We start from the raw sequence: 23,426 nt of genomic DNA, 5'->3' as shown, positions 1-23,426 counted from the left end.
GTATTTACTAGCTTAATTGTACACATTATATACAACTTTTTAACTGGTGCAATAAAGCACGAGTTTGAGTCCCATGTACAGAAAATACAGATGACAAAGAAAGTAAAAGTCATTCCGTCGGTGAAACCCTGTCACTATTGACACTGCTGTGTCTACTTTTCCAATATTCTTGTGCAGCTCTCTCACTTCTTTGTATATGACTATGCACACATGATCACATTTTAATAGTACGTATAGTTACATATTCACATATATGTTAAAGATAGGCTCATATTACACACATTGTTTCAGAATCCTTTTGTTCTTAGAATTATGAACACCAGCCTCTAGAATGTAAGCTTGAAGGTAGAGACTTGGCTAGCCCTTTGGTATTTCCTTAACATGGAGAACATCATCTTCCTATAGAGGGCACTCAGTAGTATCTATTGCTTGACTATACAATGAACAGATATTGCTGCACATCAGCCAAGAAGAGATATAGACACATGCTCTATTATTATATAATGACATGATTAAATATATAAATGCAATCAATATCCTATTTAGTCTGCTTCCTCTAATCTTAGCCTCATAGGTCAAATGTTCCCTGTTCAACCAACCCCTTCAGCCTGCTCTGATTTATCATCCTTCCCCTCAGTTCTTCCTCTGACTCCCATTTTTTAAAAATTGAGTGCTAAGGATTGAACCCATCACCTCACAAATGCTAGGCAAGTCCTCTGCCACTGAGCTACATCTTCAGCCCTTCTGACTCCCATGAAATGCACTTCCATTGGCTTTGGCATTTCCAACTTGCTTTATATGTATTTTAGCCCATGTTTCTTCATCTTGATGCTCCCATCAGTAGCTGGGGCCCTTTTTCTCTACAGAGAAATCATGGACAGGCAAGAGGAAGCACCCAGGCTAGTCTTTGGCAACTTTTGTACCCCTCAGCATTTGACAGAAGCATGCACCAGCAACAGGCAGTTGGGAGCAGCTGCAGTGATGGTCTCCAAAGTTGCAGGCCTCATGTAGCAGGCCTTAGTTTCACAGGTGTTACAGTTCATGTAGAGGTCTATGACAGCAGTCAGTGTTACAGAACTCCAAGCCTGAGGTCTCTGAGGCCCTTGGCTTTAAAGCTCTGACAGCTCCCTGGACCTCTTCCAGTGACCCGGACCTATACTTTCTCTCTGGTTCACTATGGCCTTCTACTCCTTTTCATTCTCACTCTCCACCCTCTACTTCTGTTGGTCACCCTTTGTGCCTTAGTTCTGTTCTCTTGAACTGTCCAGTTGACTCTTACTGCTCTGTCTGCTGTCACAGCTGTCACCACTGGGGAGGCAGCTACTGTCACTCTGCTGCTGCTGTTGACTACCAGTCTTGTGGTTCTGCCTCTTTGGAAGCTGCTGATGCGTCCAGTAACTCTGCTGCATTTGTAGCCTGGCCTGCCACCTACTCAGCTGTTGCTGTGTTAGAGTCATTGCCTCTGCCACTGCTGCTACTCCTCTGCTTCTTCAGGGTATCAGCTAATTTCTTACCTAAAGGTGGGCAAGAAATGACCACACCAAAGAAGTCTTTTATTGGGCCTAATATGACGAGGCAGTGACAGCTGTGATTGTCGTGTAGTTTCTTCAGGCATCTATGGGGGTGTTCAAAATGGCCAGTGCTGCCATGAGTGAAGTCTAGTGGGCTGTTTGATTGGCAGTCACTCTGCTCAGGGCAACAGAGACAGCAAGAGAGAGTTCAAAAGTTGCCAAGCAGTGAGTCAATTTGCCCTTTCCCCCACTGTCTGCTTATTTACAGAAAAATGAATGTCAGGAATGTTTAGCACAAGAACTTAAAGAACTTATCAACACTAATAGAACTTTAACAGATTTTAATAATGTTTAACACCTGCCCAGTGAACCAGGGAGGAGGGGGGTCTCCATCTTCTGTACCATTGACACAGTACAGCTCTAATAGAGTGATCCTGTTCTAGTTTATTTTTATAATAACACGGCAACGTAATTCTATGTAATGTATGTATTACTCAGTTCACGTGTGTCAGAGCCCATACTGTTCTATTTACATTGCATCTCTTAAGGTTCACAATAATCTCATTACAATTAATGTTCGTAATAAAATTGATGCTGCAGTTATCATGTTCTAGGTGAAGTGACTTGCCAAAGGCAGGGATGGGTCCTGTGTTACAATCCCAAAACTATGCGCTGGACCCACTATTCCCAAGACATTGGTGTCTCTCACCTGTGACTTTGTGCATGTGGCAGATGCTCAGTGAATTCTCATTGACTGAATAAATGATACACAGATGGAAGTTGGGCATGAGCTGGCTAATGATGATGGGATGAGTTTGGAGATGGGACATCCACGTGTGGTTTGGTCTGCCAGATGAAGAGGAAGTGAAAGTGTAGACTTGGGAACGTAGTGAAAAGCACACTCTCTAATTTTCTCACGTTCAATAGTCAGACAACACAAGCCTAATGAGACTTTGTATCGCCAGAATTAAAATCAATTTGAAAGAAGATTCCAGTCCCAAACAAAAGCGAGTGCCTGATACTCAGTGCAATGCCACTTCAGAATGGCTAGGCTGTGGTCTAGAGTATAAGCAGACTAATAAAAAACTACTGTAAATAGAACAGCACAGACTCCGACACATATTAACTGATTAATACATACACAAAATTACTTTGCCCTATTAGTCTTATTGGCACAGGTCTGTAATCTCAGATACTTGAGAGACAGAGGCAGGAGGACACAAATTCAAAGTCAGTCTGAGCTAAGGATGAATTCCAGACCAGCGTGGGTAACTTAGTGAGACTCTGTCTCTTTTTTTTTTTATTTTGATATATCACAGTGAAAGATTTATCGTCCTCTTTTTTTTTTAAAAAAAAAAAAAAAAAAAAAAAAAAAAAAAAAAAAAAAAAAAACCAAGACAGAAGACTGAGGATGTAGCTCAGTGGTAAAGCATTTGCCTAGCATGTGTAAGGCACTGGGTTTAATCCCTGGTACTGTCAAAAAACAAAGCAAATCAAAACAAACAAACTGGGGGACTCTAAAATTAAAATGTAAAATGAGAGTTAAACTGTCAGATAGTTAGAAATGAGATCTTTGGGATAGCACAAAGAAGGGGAACTACAGGGAAAATTCTGGAATTTGAGATAATGAATAGAAACTTGCCACACTATCAGAGTGAGTCTGCATTCACTGGATTAAAATAGCAGCAGACCCTTTCAGGGTCCCACTTACACTCCTCTTGGTCTTCCTAGGCAGTCTGGCTTCCAGCAGCAGCACCAGCAGCCTCTACCTGAGGCTGTTCTAATCCCTGAAGTCTGCGTGGCCCATGTAGATCATAGTCAGAAGTGTAAGGCAAAGACAGTATATAGCTCCATTATAGAGGTTGTAGAATGCTTGCCTAGTATGTCTGGGGCTCTGGGTCTGCTTCTCAGCCCCAGTGCCCTCCATAAACCAAAACAAAGCAAGAAATACTGGAGGGGATTAAGACAATCCCACATCAGCAGAAGGTGGCTGGTGGATAAGCCTGTTGCTCTGACAGAACGTGGAGGTGCTATTCTGCACCACCTCCCAGTGCTTCCCAGAGGGAACTAGCTTCAGTCCCCTCCCTCCACTGTCTTCACTGTTCACATTCTTATTCTTCCCTGAATATTTTCTGGGATCACTTTCAATAAATTGCTTGTATTGAAATCCTTGCCTCAGAGTCTTGCTCCTGTTAAGCAGTAGGGCATTCTTCTGGTGGTAGACATGGACACAGGTGTCTGCTGCAGTTGCTTCTTTTTTAAAAAAAAAAATCAGTTTTTATTTTTTATATATGAGTGTATTGCTTGCATGTATATAAAGGCATTCATGTTGTGCAATGCCCGTGGACGTTAGAAGAGGGCATCAGATCCCCTACAACTGGAACAATGGACTTGTTAGCCACCATGTGGGTGGTGAGAATCGAACCTGGGTCCTCTGCAAGAGCAGTCAGTGCTCTTAACCGCTGAGCCATCTCTCCATCCCCTGCAGTGGTGTCTTATACCTGAGCCCTTTCTTACCTGACACTTCCCCATTTAGGATAACTGGAGAGAAGAACAGTTAAGAATCCAGAACATCTCCCAGGATAAGTCCTTCATCTTTTAAAAGACTAAGTAGGCCCTATAATTCTTTTGTTCTAACCTTGGCATAGATTTTCCCCACTTATTTTTCAAAATGTAGTTCTGCTACTAAAGGATATTAAAAATAATTCCACATAAATTTAAGAAATGTTGGGCTACAAAACATCAGTAAGGACTGAGGAATTCACCTAAACTTTCCTTTGTTAGTGGCTACCCAACATACCCCCAAAGGGGTCACAGTACAGATCACACCTGAGATTGCTTATTTACGAGACTGTGGCCTGCTGTTCACAAACCAGAGAATATCACTACCTTTAGAATAATTCATAAGTAGTCCACCCTCAAACAGTTTTGGCCACCTTAGCTGGCAGCATCCTTTACCACTCTGTCTCTTCCCTGTCTGCTGCCCAAGTTTCAGCATAATGCACTTCTCAAAATTCCCCATATGCCTCAGACATGTTCATCTTTTGGGACTGTGCACGCTGCTTCACTGCCTGGAGCCTCATCCTACACATTCCATCTGGGGAGTCCTTCTCGGTCTTTCCAGATACCCCAGAGATGGATTCTGTTTCTCCAGCAACTCATCTTTTACTCCCCTCTGTGCTCCCAGAGCTTTGCTGGGGTGTGGGTCCTACAGCAGGTGCTTGTACGAGCTAATGCCAATAACACAGAAGTGAAGTGAGGTTTAAAGTCAGATTTTAGATAAGACATACTGCTCTGAGTTCAAAGGTTGGGGGTGTAGTTCAGTGGCAGAGCACTTACTAGCATGCCCAAGGGCCTGGGCCTAGGTTTGAGGCCCAGTATGGTAACCAACCACCACCACTAACAAAACTTCAGCTACTTGAGAGGCTCAGATGGAAATTTAAAAGCCACCCTGGGCAGCATAGTGAGCCCCTGTCTCAAAATCAAATCAAATCAAAACAAAACAACACAACAGAAAGCTCTAAGCCAGACATAGAATACAGGCCTGTCATTCACAATGAAGGTTAATTTTGGCACTTTGGTCCACATCCCATAATTATGTTATTCAAGGAATTTGCTGATTGTTTTAAAATTATGGTAAAATGTGCATAACAAACTTCACCATCATAATCATTATTGATGTGTACAGTTCAGTAGTGCTGAGTACATTCATGATGTGCAGCTATTTTTTGAGACAAGGTCTCCCTGTAGCCCCAGCTGAGCTGACCTGGTACTCATTATGTAGACCAGGCTGGCCTTGAACTCTTAGAGATCCACTGCCTCTGCCTTGTGAGTGTTGGGATTAAAGGCATGTGCCACCACGCCCAGCTAAAACTGAAGTTTTATACTCACTAAGCAACCTCCCACTCTCCCAATCCCCCTCCCAGTGACTACCACTCTACTGTCTGTCTTGATGAATTTGGTTACTCTAGGTACCTCACATAAATACACACATATAGAACCTGTCACTTTGTACCTGGCTTATTTGATTTAGTATAATGTCTTCAATGTTCATCTATGGGTGGGCTGTCTGTGGGTTATTGTGAAAATAAGAGTATGTTTTGTTTGTATGTTCAGAGGACCAACAAGCCCTTCAAAACTCTCATGAAGAACAATGTGGGGTGTTGTCCATACTATACTCCGCTTTGGGGTATGTTGGATAGACATTAACAAAGAACAGTTTAGGTAATTCCTCCTGAAAGGTCTTTATTGATTTTTTAACCCATCACTTTTAATATAGAAAAATATTCTTTTGTGGCAGAGTTACATTTGGAACTTAACTTTGGGGGAAAAATCTATGTTATGGTTAGAACTTTAGAATTATAGGGCTTACTTAGTTTTTGCTTCACCTTTTAAAAGGCAAAGGGCTTCTACTGGGAGATGTTCTTATGTTCTGGTCTCTTACCTGCTCTCCTCTGCTAATATCCTAACTGAGGAAGTTCCATTTTAAGGCTGCATAATATCCCACTATGCATGTATTCCACATTGTGTGGATCCATTCAGCTGTCAGGGTCCACTTGGATTGCATCTCTCTTTAGGTTGTAAGAAATGCTGTTGAACATGGGTATTCAGACGTCTACTCAAGACCCAGTTTTCAGTTCTTTTGAGTTTAAATGGTGATTCTCTTTTTGAGTACATTAAAGTTTTAACATTTTCCTTTACAGTTAGGTTAGAAGGATCTAATGATCTAACTCTTCTCTTAGGTAGCTATTATCAAAAGCATAAAACTGGCAAATTCAATCAAGAAAATACTGTGACAATTAGCAGCCTTTGATTATCTGACACAGAAATCAACTTGTACCATCCTGAGCCAGAAGATTTTATTGGAAAGGACTGAGGGCACCTTGTGGCATCTCCACCCACAGGAGAAAGGCACTGATGGGCTTTAGTGCAGGGTGCAGCGAGGGGCCCTGGGACTCTCTACCTCTCCAGCTCCACCCTTTCTTTTCTGTGTGCTGCTCTACTTCCCCCTCACTTTTCGTCCAACTCCCCTCACTCTCATCTGCCCCCAGCCCCCATGAGGAGACTGGCTCAAATCTCACATTCCCAAATCAAAAATCCTGGGAAAGAGACTCATTGACCCACTTCGGTTTGGTTGCAGTTCACCCTGAAGCACAGCTGGGAAAGTGTATTCAAATGCACAAAATGATGTTGGTATGGGTCAAGGGGTGAGTAACTAAAACATCCAGACTGGAAGGTCGCTGGCATCTCAGTAGAAGGGTTAGAGAATGAAAGGCAATGCGTTGAGAACCATTTTTCTGAACACAAAATAAATAGTATGCTCGTCCAGCAGAGCTGGAAAAAATGAGACAGAGACACAGAGAGAGAGAGAGAGAGAGAGATGAGACAGTCTCCTGTAGCCCAGGCTGGCCTCAGGTGGGAGGGGCTCAAGAGTGGCTCCCCCTCCTCCCAGGGATCTGTAAGTAATTAATGGGGAAGGAGAAACATTTTCTTCAGTAATATAGCCTCTGGTAGGTTGCCCATAGTCCTGTAAATAATGCTTTACTTATGCTCATTAGAGCGAGAGAGAGAGAGAGAGAGAGAGAGAGAGAGAGAGAGAGAGAACAAGAATATATTACACAAAGGCCTGAATCCACAGATAATGAGGCTAAGGAAAGGCCTACCAGCCCTGAGATCTTTCAGACAAGTTTTTGTTTCATAAGACTAGTCCCAAAAGAGTCACATGAAAAGGAAAAGAAAAACCAGGGTCCCCATAATGTCAAGCACGTCCAGAGGCCAAGATTAAAAGGAAGTAATAATGACACCCAGGGAGATCCTAGGCTGCACCGTTTCCAGGAAAGGAAGCCAGAGATCATATACCTCAGAGGCATCTTATCTAATAATTAGGTGGAGAAATGCAGTTGGCCACAGGAAGCACAAAGAAGTGTATTAAAGTAGGGCTAAGAACCAAAGCTAAACCACACTTTACTTGTAGCCTGCCTCCAGTAAAACGTTTCCCCTGCTTGTTCATCGATTCTGAATGTTAAGTGAGTCTTTCCACCAGGGGCACCAGGTTCCAGAGCATTGAATCTCAGACAGCAAATGAAAAATGAGGGCTGCAAAGTTCGGGGAATAATAGAAAATTAAATCTTAACAGAGCAGCTGTAAATATCACAACCAGAAAACAGAGACGATCAGCAAACTGTGCTGGCAGGAGGGGAATGGATTTCTATTCACCTTACACTTACCAGTGGTCACCACGGGGCATCCTCGGGGCATCCTTGGGTCTGGGAGTGAGGAAGGGGTTGATAAGAGAAAGAGAAAAGCAAGTGGTTTGCAAATTTAAATATCTTTGTAGTAAAGGCACTTTTCTTAGCTCAAACAACTTACCTAGTGCAAATTCCCACAGACAGATAGCAGTTAGCAACAGCTCTTTGACAGCATCCCTATTTGGGGTTATCTACGGCTACACTGTGAGCATGTCTGATCACCACAATGAGATCATGAGCTCTTGGAAGGCAAGGCAGAGAGAGGACTATTTACTTTGTTCACCTTTACATTCCCCCACAGCATCCAGAGGAACCAGCATTCATTCAGCACATGAGTGGAAACACTGTGGTACTGTATCCCTGAAGGTGCCTCCCAAGCACCCTGTAAGGCAAGGCAGATGATCATGTGATGCTGAAGAACTAAAGCCCTCCAGAGCAGTGAGTGGCTGGTCCAAATTTATGCCATGATTGGGCTGAGATTCAAACCTAAGACTACTGAATTGCAAGGCCTGGGCTCTTTCCTCCTCACCACACTTCCTAGCGGCCAAAGAGCACTGCTATTTTCCGGTAAGAATTCTGATAACAATAATAGCAGCAACTATATAAAATGCCTTCTCTAGAACATGTATTGTGTTAGATGTTTTACATATGTTATTTCAGTGCTCACCACAGGCCAAGAGTTTGATAGTATCAATATTTCCTATCTAACAGATGAGAAAACTGAGGCATACGGGTTACCACAATGGACCTGGGATTTATAGTAAGCAGTGGCATCAAGATGCTAATCCAGTCTGTCAGAGGATATGTGTATTTTAGTCATTTATCGTACCTTATTTTCAATACATAAAAATAAACACACGCACACCAGTTTACATGTTTTAAGTATCTATTTGATGTCAGACTCTGAATTTTGTAATTTAATCCTCATTGCAACCCTCAGAGCAAAGCAGGTGTTCAGTAAATTGTGGAATGAATGAATAACCTGAGATAATAGAGTCACAATTACGACAAATTGCGAAAAAAAGGTCTAGAAAAATGACCTTATCTGCCTTGGTAACACCTTGGGCCTCAAACTATGGAGGACCAGGAAGAATAAATGAGTACCAGAGACAAAGGCATATAAGGTGAATTCAAATAACAGAAAAAGTTTTACTTTGAAAAAAAATGAGTGTTGTGTAAAATCAATGCTGAGTCATGCCAGGAAGCAGGACTTCTTCCTGTGACAGGCTCTCAAATGAACTGTGCCAGAGATGTATAAACAGTTACAAGAAAGGTGAACTTCTAGAAGCCTCCAGCTTAGACTCTATTTTGTTGCTGTTTTTTTAAATTTTTAAAAATGTATTCTTTCGCCACACGATGGGCTCGCAGGCAGCACAGCTGCTAGAGGCTGCTGACTTCGCTGCTCGAAAACACCGACAGCAGCGACGGAAGAATCCCGAAGGGACCCCCTACATCAACCACCCCATCGGTGTGGCCCGGATCCTAACCCATGAGGCAGGAATCACTGACATTGTGGTGTTACAGGCGGCCCTGCTCCATGACACAGTTAAAGACACAGACACCACCCTGGAAGAGGTGGAGCTGCACTTTGGAGTGGTGGTGCGTCACCCGGTGGAGGAGGTAACAGACGACAAGACTCTGCCCAAACTGGAAAGAAAGAGGCTACAGGTGGAGCAGGCACCCCACAGCAGCCCAGAGGCCAAACTGGTGAAGCTGGCAGACAAGCTGTATAATTTAAGGGACCTGAATCGCTGCACTCCTCTGGGATGGTCAGAACATCAAGTACAAGAATACTTTGAGTGGGCAGCACAGGTGGTGAAGGGGCTTCAAGGAACAAACCAGCAACTGGAAGAGGCCCTAAAGCAGCTGTTCAAGGAGCGTGGGCTGACCCTCTGAGCTGTGCTTGGTGCCATCCCTAGGCACAGGCTCCAGCAAGGCACAGGCAAGATGAGATTCTTAATGTGGTGTTTCAGTCATCCCCATCTCCTGCCCTCCTCACTCAACCCAGACATCAAAGGCTAAAAACTTGGGTGTTTTCTCACTCAGCTGAGCCCCAAATATAGGACTCAGATGTATCCCATCCATCCATGCGTTTACTGCCCTTCCTCAAGTATTGAGTCTGTTATTTTGCATGGTGGAATCTCTGGCCCCTCAGATTTATAAATCATTGTGAAAAATAAAGCATTTAAGTCACACACACACACACACACACACACACACACACACACACACAAAGTATTCTTTCACAACATCGTGCCTACATACAATGAACTTGGAACATATGTCCCACCATCGTAACTCTCTTATCCCCTCCCTTCTCCCAACCGCAATGGAATGTCGATGGGCAGTCTTGTGCAGGTAACCATTGCTACCATGAGTTTGTGGGTGCAACAGCCACATCATGTTCAAAAGACAGCACTCCTCCTGGCTCTTACATTCTTTCTGCCCCTCTTCCATGATGTACTCTGAGCCTGAGGGGGTGATATAGATGTCTGAGTACCCAACTGTCACTTACCCTCAGCACTCTGACCAGTTATGAGTCTCTGCATTAACCATTGCCCACTACAAACAGAAGATTCTTTTTAAAAATTTTTTATTTATTTTCATTTTTGTGTATGAGTGTATTGCCTGCATGAATGTAATTGCAGCCGTGTCATGCTGTAGCCCCCAAATTACTCATTCCTCCAAAAAGAGTGGGCAACTCAGGGCACCCTGGGAAAAGGGGTGGAACCGAGGCCATTTTGGAGCTTGGATCGAGGCATTGGGCCAGGGAACGGCCAACGGCTGGGCGACACCCTGCCCATCTTACAGGCTCCACAGGGCAAGATGAGGCAGACCGTGGGGTGAGATGACATGTGGGTGCTAATGGAGACTATGCAGGCTTGAATGGCACATGGGTTATGACAAGCCACTTCTTTATAAGTCACCCCACTCCCAAATGTCATATAAACTATGCAAAATTCAAATAGAACTGTGTTAAGTCAGTTTTATTAATTAGCGTCAGGACTGGGAGGCCTGGTGACTTGAGGGCTGGCCTCCTAGACAGCGGGAAGGGGAAAATGTAGTGAAACACATGCAATGCCTGAAGAGGTCAGAAGAGGGTGCTGGATCCACTGGAACTGGATTTAAGGACAGTTGTTAGCTACCATGTGGGTGCTGGAATTGAACCCAGGTCCTCTACAAGAGCAGCCAGTGCTCTTAACCACTGAGCCATTTCTCCAGCCCCAAACAAAAGCTTCTTTAATCAAGGCTGACAGCAGTACCAATCCATAGGTACAAATATGAATATTTAGAAGACAATTTGACATTATGTCCATTTAGAGAAAATAGTTGTAGTGCCCATCCCCAGGGCCTATGAACTCCCAAGCCATGGACCTTTGACCAAGTTCACAGCACCAGGCATGAATTACTGCTGTGAAATCGGCCTCAAACACCATCAGAAAGCCATTGGTTACCCCCATAACAATCATGCCACTATTGCATCAGTAGGCACATCTTGCCTGGCAGGTTGGGATTGTACCTTAGAAGGTTCATAGCTGATAAAACCATTAATGACTTTTCTCACCCAGCAGTCTGCATACCACCTCCCTGCATTATGAAAGCTATCAGGCTCAATTTTGTATCAGAAACTAAGCGTTCTGCAGGGTGAATCCAGATGAATTGGAGTCTGGTGTGATAAAAATGGAGATCACGGGATAAAAAGATAAAATGCTTTGGCTCTCCTTCTCCTTTTCCAACCTATTATGCCATTTTTTCTATACACAGTGATATCTTCTCTGCCTCCCTGGGAGTTAGACATGGTCATGTGACTTTCTGCAGTCAATGGAGTATGAGCAGTAAGGAGTCACTGTGAAAATCAGCACAAAATTTGCTAACTCTCTTCTGTCATAGTAACAAATGATGTCAGACATGAGTGTCACTTAGTAAAAATGGCAAAGAGTAGAGCTCTAAACTAACCCATAGAGGAGCCCATTGGTCAAGCCCACAGAAGTCAGTTTTCTGGAGTAAAGAAGAAGGTAGTAACATAGACAGAGAATATAGAGAGCAGATGAATACTTGAGCTCCTGGAACAAGTTTTTTTGCAAACAGTAAATACTGTTTATTCTTTGTGTAAATGAGTATATCAAAACCTTTCTAAAACAAGATTCTAACTGGGTTGTTTAGAGAAAAACCTTGATCACTCAGACAATGGGAAAAAGCACACAATATAGACCCCAAATTTGGAATACAGCTACTTTGCCTAGGGAGGTAGGTTGGGAACTAGAGATCTATTTCTGAATGCATTGACTAGGTTGAACTAGAATATTGTGCCTCAAGGAAACATCATCTGAGTGTTCTCTGTTAAGCCTAAAAAATAATTTCTGGCTGCCATGCACTGTCCTAGAGTGCTGAGACATCAGCCCTATCATGATTCTTCTGCCTTTACTCCAGAAACTCCTGTCTTCTGGCTGCATGGGGTAGATGCCATTCTGTACAGCAACATCTAGAACTGAATCAGCTTCTTACATACACATCCAGGAGACGTGCTTCCTTCTAGGTGTCTAAACACAGATTCCTGTTCAAAACATAGGTCTGCTGTGTTTGAATCATGTGGTGACCTGTATAAGTTTCCATATTAATTTTTTCTGAAGCTTGTTCACTTGCTAAATGGCATAGATATTTTTAGCTCATGTGGCAGGTGCAACCAGGCAAACAGGTTTTGGCTGATCATTATCTCCCTATAGTCTGCAAAGTAGTTGACTCCAGAGAAAAGACCATAAGGCTGAAACCCCAGGAAACCAAATCTCTTTTATGAAGAGTCCCATCCAGAGGACAGACGTTTAGTGTTTTGACCCATAAATCTTCCCCTCTCCCTTCTTCTTGAACAAAATTCTTCTCCTTCATTAAAAGCAATGGGTGGGCCTTGGGCATGTGACCCGGGCCAGACCAATTTCTTCACCTGGGAACTTAGATCTTGAAGGAAGTGATTCCGGTTTGGAGAAATGATTGAAGCCCCAGTCCCTTTGATAGGACCTCAAAGGAATGCTCATTCAGTCCTGCCTTCAACAGCAATAAACCAATTAAAATCATATCCCTGTCTGTGTGTCTGGTTGTTCAGCATTTCCTCAAATGCCCCTGCTACCCCTCATTTCTGTGACTCATTGTTGGTCTTAAGTTAGTAAGTTAGGCTGGACCACAAAGTGACAGTCTAAATCTGAGGACTGACAAGAACAATGGCTTGGATGAGGTTTTAGAAGCTTTCACAGTGGTTCACTCCTGAGTCAGCCCAAGAAGCAGTACAAATGATGGATGCCAGAAAAGAGCATGAGCAGGTAGACTAGATCTTCCTAGAAATGGAGCTGAGATCCAAGGTCCCAGTGCCCCGTGCAGAATGAGAATGCTCCCTTTTAAACATTTAGGCTGGGGTAAGGATCATGTTGACCTTCAAAAGTCGGACTAATTGTGGCATAGAAGATGAACTTTGCTTCTATGCAGCGGTATAGCTTCCATCAGTGTCTTTAGAACCTACAGTAGGCTTGACTGTGTCACATCAACATTGATTCAAGCCCATCTCTCTCCCTTGTGATCAAGCATTCTGTTAGGCACAACTGAATTCTTCCATACTCTTGAACCATACTCTGAACTTCCCTTTTCACCTACCCTACAGAATTATTATTGTCGAAGAAGACATGTTATATGTATTATTATTAACTCTCTTAACAACTCACCAAAGTAAGTATCATTTTTCTACTTTATACATGAAAACAGGAAGGTTCGTGTAAGTGGATTTACTTGCCTAATATCACAAAGCTGTTACGCTGTAAAACAAGTCAAACCCAGACCTATTTGACTGGAAGATGTACTTTCTTTCCCTTTGGCCAACCTTTTGATCATAGCATTTATTTTAACTATTGCATAAGCTTGTATAGCCTGTGACCTTCTTGGGCCCCTTGCCGCTTTTGAAGAAGAAAGTATAAATTATATTTTTCCTCAAGATTGTTGGGGCAAGATAAATATGAGAAGAATGACAAGAGATTAAGTGACAGGATAGTTTCTACTAACTGAACTATCTGCCTGTTTTGATCCATTTTTTCAATAGCTACTTATTTTTCTTTTTTTCTTAAATAAGCAAATAAACAAAAATAAATACCATTATCTATGGTTTAAAAATGGAGGTTCTCGGGGGCCGGAGAGATGGCTCAGCGGTTAAGAGCACTGACTGCTCTTGCAGAGGATCCAGGTTCAATTCCCAGGGGCATACGAAGCCCTCTTCTGACTTCCGAGTCATTGCACAACACAAGTGCACTCACTTACATGCAGGCAATACACTCATACACATAAAATAAAAATAATAAAATTTAAAAATGGAGGTTCTCTTACCCACCTTAAGCCAATAAAAAGCCCCTGAAGGAAGAGTGTATGGCTATTGATTATTCTTTTTTGTACATTTACATATTTCTTTCTACAATTGCTCTCCAAACTCTTACTGGTAACCTCTCTTTTCAAATTCCTGCCAAAGTACCTCTTACATTGACAGTAAGCTTCTAGACTTGCCATCATTAGCCTATAGTTATTGCTCATTTAACAACATATTATAACTCTAAAGCAGCCAGAAGTCTAGATGCTGGGTTTTTTGTTGTTGTCGTTGATGCTCCATTTCCTGGATCCTAAGTGTACTCTTGTGGCCAGTGTAAGGGAAGACAGAGTGACAAACTTCTGTGACCGAGGAGCCCAGATGCATCAGTGAAACTGTAGTTCTTTCTAGAACAAAATCTCCAAATCAAACAACCTTGCAGCAGAGGCGTTTCCTCTACCACCCAAACACAGTTTCCATCTTAGACAAAGGAAATTATTGGATTTCTGTACTGTGCTCTGATCTACCACTGCCTACTGCATGGCTGTTAGGTCATTAACTTCTTACAGAGCGTTTTATCTCTGCCCGAGGAAGAGGTGAAAAGGAGAAATGCATTGCTCAGGGCCAAGTGGAAAAGAAATATTTTTAAGGGTGCAATGTAAATCCTAATAATAGAGAATTCATCTCAACTGCCTTGAAATTATGGCTGAGAATTGAAGACAAAAGCTAGAGAACTTGGGATAGAGTAGATTTCTGCCTTCAAGAGCCACCCGTGCATTACACAATGGTTACAAGGAAAGATTCTGGAATTCCTGTGAGTTGCTTCCTTCCCTTCTGACTCTATACTTCCACATCCTTCTCCAGATGGCCATAACCCTGCAATAAGAGATGAAGTCCATCCTTCCACAGCCTCTGATTTTATCTGCTCCTCTGCCACAGGCCTATAAATGTTTGTGGCATCCTCTCAAGAAGTGAATATCACAGCAGAAAAGGTAGGTGCTGAAAAATCAGCAAGACAGATGTCACAGAGCCCCAAGAAGCCTTCAATAGAACACTCAGAATTGATCCATACAGTTACAGGTAATTAGAAAATGTTTGATAGAAACAAACAGGATGCATCCTTCTCCTGAGAACTGTGTGGCAAGAGCCCTCACCAAGGACTAGGGAAAGAATTCAGTCAGTAAAGTGCTTGCTTCATAAGCCTAAGGACCTCCCCAGAACACATGTAAAAAGCTGGGCTCGATGGCATGTGCTTATAATCCCAGTGCTGCGGACAGAAAGAATATCATCCCTGGAGCTCACTGGCCAGCATTCTAGTATATTTGGTAGGCTACAGGACAATGAGAGACTTTGTCTCAAAGGACGTAGGTGGGTGGTGCTCCTTAGGATCACACCTGAGGTTGTCCCTGTGCATACACATAACGTGTACCCATATACATGAACACACACACACACACACACACACACACACACACACACACACACACACACACACACACACACACACACACACACACACACACACACACACACACACACACACACACACACACACACACACACACACACACACACACACACACACACACACACACACACACACACACACACACACACACACACACACACACACACACCCCACAACCTTAAAAAGAATCCTAATGAACACTTTCCTTTTGTTTATCCATTTAAGGATCAGTCAGATTTTAGGCAAATGCTAAAACTTCTGAGAGTCTAAATAATTGTGGGTCTTGCCCCCAGATCTCTGGGAATCTCTCCAGCATTAGCTATGCAATATATACTTGAGCTCATAAACTCAGATGGGAATAACCCCCTATGGATAACAGACCAAAGGAAAGTCAGTTTGAGCAAAATAGTTGCAGTCTGAGGAGTGTCTTTGAGAGTCCCCTGGACATCAAATCTGCCTTTGTTGCAGAATCCTTCAAATTTAGAGACAGCATCTTGTCACATCTTTCAAACATTATTTTTCAACCCGCTTTTGGCTAGGGCAGTTGAAGTTAGCACCTCTATTTGGACAGCTGTTGTGCATTTCTGAAAGGAAGATTCGTCTCCACTCCTGATGAGGGGAGACCCTGAAATAAACAAACTTCAGTTCCTTTTCCCTTTCGGCCAGAGTTAACCTTGGCCTTGGACCCTTTTGTTCAGCTCTTCCTTCTAACCTTCTAAAAGAAATTTTCAGAACAGGTTTTGTTTAGGAAATTCCCACAAGGGCTTGCCTGGCCACCCTCTTGGAGTTTTACTATCTGAATTTTCACTGGGGAGAAGGGGACTAGTCGTTGAAGAACTTGGAAGCCAGCCTACAAACAACTGTTTCATGACATTAGTGAGTACTAGTCACCAGTAGGGACTCTTCACAATCACTATGAAGGAAAGAGCCACAAGAGCCAAGTATCAGCCAGGAACTAAATAGGTTAAGTTTGGGCAGATGGTTAACATTAGGGGGAACGAGGTCCAGATTCATGATCTTCTTTTTCCTTAACAGCAGTGTCAACAAAACAAAGCAACTTGGTGCAGGCATTTGAGGTGAAGGACCCTGTGGCATTCCTGTTTGGGTTTAGCTCATGGCTCCTCTCTATCAGCTGTCTATTGTCTGTTGACCATTACCGCAAAGCCAGATTGTTCCTATGATGAGACATTTTTTTTCTAACTGGCTGTTTTGTTCAGTTGCTGGCTAGCTCCTACATTTATCAGTCACAAAAAATATTTTCTGAGTGTAGAAAAGTGAAACATTGCATTTTGGTTTCCACTTTACCTTCCAAAGCTAACTGATGTTTTAAAAATGTCTCTTCTGCTTTATAACCATGATAATTGTACACAGTGTTAGTCTGATGGTAGTCTTTATCTCTGTTGGCAAATCTGGGGGTTGGTGCAATATCCATATATCCCAAATGCATAAGAAGTGTTTTCAGAATATTCTTTCCCTCCATTCCCTGTGTGGGTATTTGGGATAGTATAGAAAGCATAGGCATTATTATGGGGAAAGAAGGGAAGATTAACAAGAGTTGGGGGGTTCATACTGCTGTTTCCTCTGAGTTGTCTTAGAAGGTCAACTCTGTAATAAAAGGCAGCTTCAGAGCCAATTGTTTACTTAGATTTGCCCAGTGATGGGCGTCTCTCCCAAAGGTTGCATCAAAGGTTATAACTGAAAAGAAAGAACTTCAGGGAGCCATGAGCATAAAGTCTCATACCTAAATTCATTGTGCTTTTCTGCCTAGATGCCACATAACTGCACAGGAACCTACTCATGAACACTGAGAATTTTAATAATTCTACAATATTCGCTCTGGAAAAATACAAGTGGCACCATCATCACCACATCACATGCCCAGAAAATCATATATTTTTTCATGGAGCACATCCTTAAAATGTATTCAGTAATTTCATCTGTGCTTAAGAGAGATTGACCAAAGGAACTAAAATCACTTTATTGAGTTCTGTCTTAGTGCATTTAGAACTTAAGCCAAAGTAATTCATGACCTCACTGTACCCCAAATTTGGACCCATGAACTATGAGGCTGAGGCTAAGTAAACCCTCCTTTGGGTACCTGTCATTGCACGTGCCACGACTTTTTCCAACATGTGCTTGCAAATTTGAAATCATTAGCTTAGCCTGCTCTGTTATCAACTCTGTGGGTTCCATTTCCAAAGACTCAGCCAACTGAGAAAAATTGCATCTATACTGAGACATTTTTCTTTTAATTATTCTCTAAACAATATAGAAAAGCAGATATTTATATAGCATTTACATTGTATTAGGCATTGCAAGTAATCAAAAAAATGATTTAAAGTATAGGGGAAGGGAAGTATAGGGGATGTATATATAGGTTAAATGCAAATAATATGCCATTTCACATAAGGCACTTGAGTATCTGCAGTTTGAAATCCATGGGGCAGGGAGCAATCCCCTTTACATACTGGAGAATTATATTCAGTTTTGAAATAACACTGCATGTAAGAGACTCTGCCAGATGTAGAAGGGAAATTTTAAGGAATATGTAAAACAGTACCTTATTGCAATAAGCCTAAAACTGGATAGAGACATGTGTACAAATGAGAAAGTAGTGAAGGAAATGTAAATCCAAGAGCCCAAAGCTATGGATATCAGTCAGGGCAGTATGAAGTGCAGACCTGAGCCTGCAGGATCCATATAGCTGTGACAGGAGCAAAGGTTGGAATGCCTCAGAGAGACCAGGACAAAATCAGTTAAGGTCAAGTTTCACAGCGAAGCCTGTGGATTTTGCCTTCGTCATACTCTGTGCAGCTGTTCCTTCCTTTCTGAGTTTTTATTGCCCATGCAGTTTTAAGGATAGTAATAGCTACTTGCAAGTGTTGGCTAAGCTCTGCTATATTTCAGAGACAATTAATAAGCATGTCACGTATTTTAACTTACTCAATCCTTCGAATAACTTTATAGCTAGCTACTGTCATTAGCTACATTTTACAGATGAAGAAACACAGACACAGAGATGTAGAGAGCCCTGCCCCAAGTTAAGTATCAGGAAACTGAAGACCAGTCTTGATGACAGATCCTGAGCTCTTGCCCACCAAGTGCTCAAAGATCACATCTAACTGCAAAAACACAATTCTCCCCTACCTTCTACTTTCTATGCTCTGAATCTTGTATTAGTTATTCTCCACTGCTGTGACAAATATCCAAAAGAATGGCTCTCTTAGGGGAGGAAGATGTATTGTGGTTCATGGTTTCATACAATTCTTTTCATAATTGCTTGTTCCCATGTGCTCAGGGAGAATTCATGGAGATAGGAGCCTGTGGTGGAGGACAGCAGTTCATATCATAGTGCACAGGAGGCAGAGGGAGAAGTGATCAGTTAACGCATCCCCAAGGCCTCACCACTAATTTACTTCCTCCAGTTTGGTCCCTTTCTGAGTTTGTACAACCTTCCCAAATAGTGCTTCCTTCTGCAGACCAAAAGGTTTTTTAAGTTTTTTTTTTTTTTTGAAACTTGAGCCTGTGGGGAATATTACATATTCAGACCATAGCATATCTCTTTGCTGTCAAAAAGATAAGGCTCACACTTAGGCTTAGATTTGAAGAGCACGGCCACCACAGTGTGCCTTTACCTATTCTGCCAGTGTGCTTCCTCACACCTCCAAGACAGACCTCAGTAATGGCAAAACTGTGCTGATCTTTAGCCCCAGGACACACTCTGCATATTAATTTCTTCAGGACCCTTCATATTACATCCTACTTGTATGTAAAAGCTTGAGACTTACTCCAGCAGCAGTCAGACGGGGACAGAGCTCCTAAAATGCAACCCACAATGAAATTGTAAATAGACCACATTCTTAAATTCCATTCATCATCAACTAAAATCACCATATATTTTTCTCTGAAATAAGAATTTCTACCATTCCAGATCTCTCTTGTCTATGCTGTACTTACAGTGGTTTAAAGCTAATGCTATTCTTTAGAGTCATCTCCTTTCTCTCTTATCTTACTAGATTCTGACTTCTTGCTATCTAGGAAGACCCTTTAAAGGCTAATTCTTTTCAGTCACCTTTTAAACATTGTTTTATCCACAAATCTAATAAGAATGTGATCTACATAGCCACCTATATGACTAATTTGATTGTATATTATTGATGAAAGATGCAGAGATTGTTTCTGTTTTTGGTTTTCCTTTTCCAAAATGGCTTTGATGCATTAAACAACATACTTTGGGTACATTCATTCAGTCAATTATGAATTTATAATTTTGTCTACATTTGTTTGTCTTGTCTGCAAACACTTGCCATTGGGCATTTTATTAAAAAATTTTTGACTCTTTTATTTGCTTGATACAGACATGTCCCTGAGATAAGCCTTTAAAACCCAAGTCACTTTATTTGGAGATAATTGATTCTTAGTTTACACTTGCTCTGATGTTAACCTACTTTCCTTAGTGCTTTCAAGTCACTTCTTTAGTAATTGGATACAAAATTTTATTTGTAAACACCAAGTTTGTGCTGTTACAGCTCATGCCATTGAGACATGCCCACCTCCATGCTGGGACAGTAGTTTTCTAGCTCTGAAGCCGCCATACTATGTTAGTTTTCTTTTACTGCTATAACTTATCACCACAGACTTTCTGGCTCTAAACAACACAGAGTTTTCTGTTATAGCTTTGAAAGTCAGAAGTCTGAAATTAGTCTCATTGAAAATGAAGGTGTGGGCAAGGGCTGGTTCCTCCTAGAGTCTCTGACGAAAGAACCAGTGCCCGTTGCCTTTTCTAGACTCCAGATGCTCACATTCGCTGCTCACGTTCCCACCCTGCAGTGGCGTCACTCCAACCTTTGCTTCCATCCTCGCATCATCTTTTTCTTCTCTGGCCCTCCATCCTCCCTTTTATAAAAACCTTTGTGATTACAGCGGGCCTGACTAGATAACTGGATAATCTCCCATCTCAACAGCCTTAATGTAATCACAACTGAAAAGTCCTCTTTGCCATTTAAGGTCATATACTTACAAGTTTCAGGGCTTATGGAGTGGCCATTTTGGAAAGAGGCCATTGCTCTGCCTATTCCACATCCGGAGACTCATCACATGAGATATTTGCTTCAGAGACTTTGGAAGTCATTTATTTGGCTTCATTGCTGCAATGCACTTTAATGGGCAATACTCCTGCTGTCACATTTGTTTTTCTGGAATAAAGTTTTCTATGACACTGTAGCCTTTCCATGTTGAAAACCCTTTTCTACAAAAGGGGAAGGGCAGGAAAGAGGCAGTTGAGTGGCTCTGCTCTCCTCTGTCATCTAACTCGACTACCTTCTCCAATGACCTTTCCTCTCTTTGTTTATCTTCTCACTCAAAAAAAGATAAATGGAAAAAGAAACTCTTCAGTCTTAACATTTTCTCAAGTCTCAACTCATTACCGGCTGGACTTTTGGGATGTTTCTTTGGCATAGATGTGTGCCAGACCCATGGTTTTAAGCTCGACTCTGACTATGTGTCCTTCCTCTAAGATTCTGCTTTGGTTCTTTCTAAATCTGGCCTTGGACAGTTTATTTAATGTCTCCTCTGCATCCTTCTCATTAGGATAAACCAAGATTACATAGTAAATGCTTCTGGTTTTTTTAAGCTACATATTCTTCTTAAGTGATACTCCATTTTAGAAGAACACTAAAAACTCATTTTGCCTTTTAAAAAAAAAAAAAAACCCCAATGGGTGTGTCTGGATATGCCCATCTGTTCCCTTTCCCTGCTATTACGAATTCCAAGGTGATTCTGTCACTTCCCTCCATGTCCCCATACCTTCTGTTGTACCAACTGCTTTCTCTTTTGGGTTAGAATTAAGTGGAGGCACTATGCTCTTTGTCCTTTAATCAGCTATTCTGCTTTTAGCAACAGGAGGCTCCCAGAAGATGTTTGGAAAGTTGAAATCATGACATCACCTCATCACTATTGCAGAGACACACAACCCTTACTCTCACTTCTCTGTGTCCCTGCATCTCTGGCCACACACATATCTGGACTCTTCCACATGGTGCTTGTTTACATCTAGCACTCTGACCTAAAGTAGGATTTCTTGGGCTGAGAAAAGTTAGAATAACAGCTAGAGATAGCAGAGGTGCATCAGAGAGTAGAACCTGAAACAACTGCTGTTATTGGAAGTACATGAGTAAAGGACAGACACTCTGATTTAATTTAGGGGAGTGACATGGTTTCAGGAATGAAAACCCCAATCCACAGGAATACAGCCTATGGCCTGGGCTGTGGGAACCATTGCATCCACTCCATAGCCTCCGAAACTGGATTAGAGGTGAGCACATGACCTCAGTGAGATCATGCAGAGTAAATTTCAGGACTTCCACTGGGGACATTGGGATGAAATTTCTCATCTGTTGAGGTGAATAGGAAGTCCACAGGTCAGGGAGTTGCTTACTGCCATCTTGAGACCACAAGAAGAACTCACTTTGGAAGGTGACTAGAAATCAAAGAACTCAGGCTCTTAAATACATCACTGAGAGTTATAGTACCAAGGTATGTGTGTGTTCGTGTGTGTGTGTGTGTGTGTGTGTGTGTGTGTGTGTGTATGCGTGCACACATCACCTGTGTGCTGGTGCCAGCAGAGGCCAGAAGAGGGCACTGAATTCCCTGGAGCTGAAGTTACAGACATTTGTGAGCCACCCAATGACCCAGTTTGGGTGCTGGGAACTAAACTTAGGTCCTCATGAAAAACAAGTGCTCTGAACCACTGAGCCATCTCTCCAGCCTGACTCTCAGCAATCTTCAAACACAGTGTATAGACAACATACTGATATTAACTATAGTCACTATGATGGACAACAAATTTCTTGGACTCATCCCTCCTGCCTATCTGAAATTTTGTGTCCTTGATACCATCACCCTTTCAAATTCCATTTGAAGGTAATTCAAGTCCATTTGAATTGGGGTTTCAATTCAGAATGTGTCCTTCCACGGCATAAGCAGACCTGAAGTTCTGTCCTATCAAGTATCAGAGATGATCATGAGAATAATTTACAATCTTGTTTATTTTACCTACTTATGTTAACTACTGTAATGGTAATCAATAAAGACCCATTAAGTGAAAACGCAGTCTACTCAAGAGAAAAGAATCTCTGGCCTGGATGGAGACCTCACGTTCCAGTTGGGCCAGGTCAATCACCAGCCCAAAGACCACCCCTAGGAAGGTCAGGTCACCGTAATCGATGCTAAAGAGATAGGTGGGATATTAGTTCATCAATGAGATGATGCACTTTTCCTGCCCAGAATCACTGACTCTATTGCAGCAGTTTCCCAGGCCAAGCCCTGTGCTTTGTTAAGTCTGCCTGCTTCTCTAAATGCTTTAGAGAAGTCTAACTTCTCCTTTTATTCTTTCTATTTTCTAAGCATGCTTTCCCTAACACTTTGGGCTTCCTCCAACATTTTGGGCTTCCTTACTCTTTCTCCAAAGTCCCCCTCCCCACCGTGTGGCTACTTGTCTGTCATGTGTCTGGCCTCATGCTGGATGGCGTGGCTTTTTTCCCCTTTTCTCCTTCATTCTCCTACTCTGGGCAGCCGCTGAGATTTACAGCTTTCCTGCTCTGGGGATTATTTTCTTTTAAACTCTAATGAAATTATCATTGAACTTCCAGTGAGTCCATTATTAAATTATTTTATTAATGAGGCTAAGAACCCCAAGGTGAAACCTCAGTAGGGAACCCCAGTTTCCCCTCCATCATCTGGTGATCCATATGGGAGGCCCCAACTTCCAATAACATTGCCATTACTTCTGTATATTAATCCTGGGAGGAGGGGGATGGGGAGGGGGAGGAGGAGGAAGTGTTTTGTTCTATTTTTAATGAAAATTG

At 42.3% G+C, this 23,426-nt stretch overlaps 1 pseudogene; it reads left to right on the top strand.

The window, feature by feature from the left end:
- Positions 1–9,115: 9,115 nt before the first annotated feature.
- On the top strand, positions 9,116–9,782 carry LOC103741832 (annotated as a pseudogene).
- The last annotated feature ends 13,644 nt before the right edge of the window (positions 9,783–23,426 follow it).

This window comes from Nannospalax galili, unplaced genomic scaffold (assembly GCF_000622305.1).
Source record: "Nannospalax galili isolate Female #2095 unplaced genomic scaffold, S.galili_v1.0 scaffold761, whole genome shotgun sequence".
Lineage (NCBI taxonomy): Eukaryota > Metazoa > Chordata > Mammalia > Rodentia > Spalacidae > Nannospalax > Nannospalax galili.
This window is presented reverse-complemented; position numbering and strand designations above follow the sequence as displayed.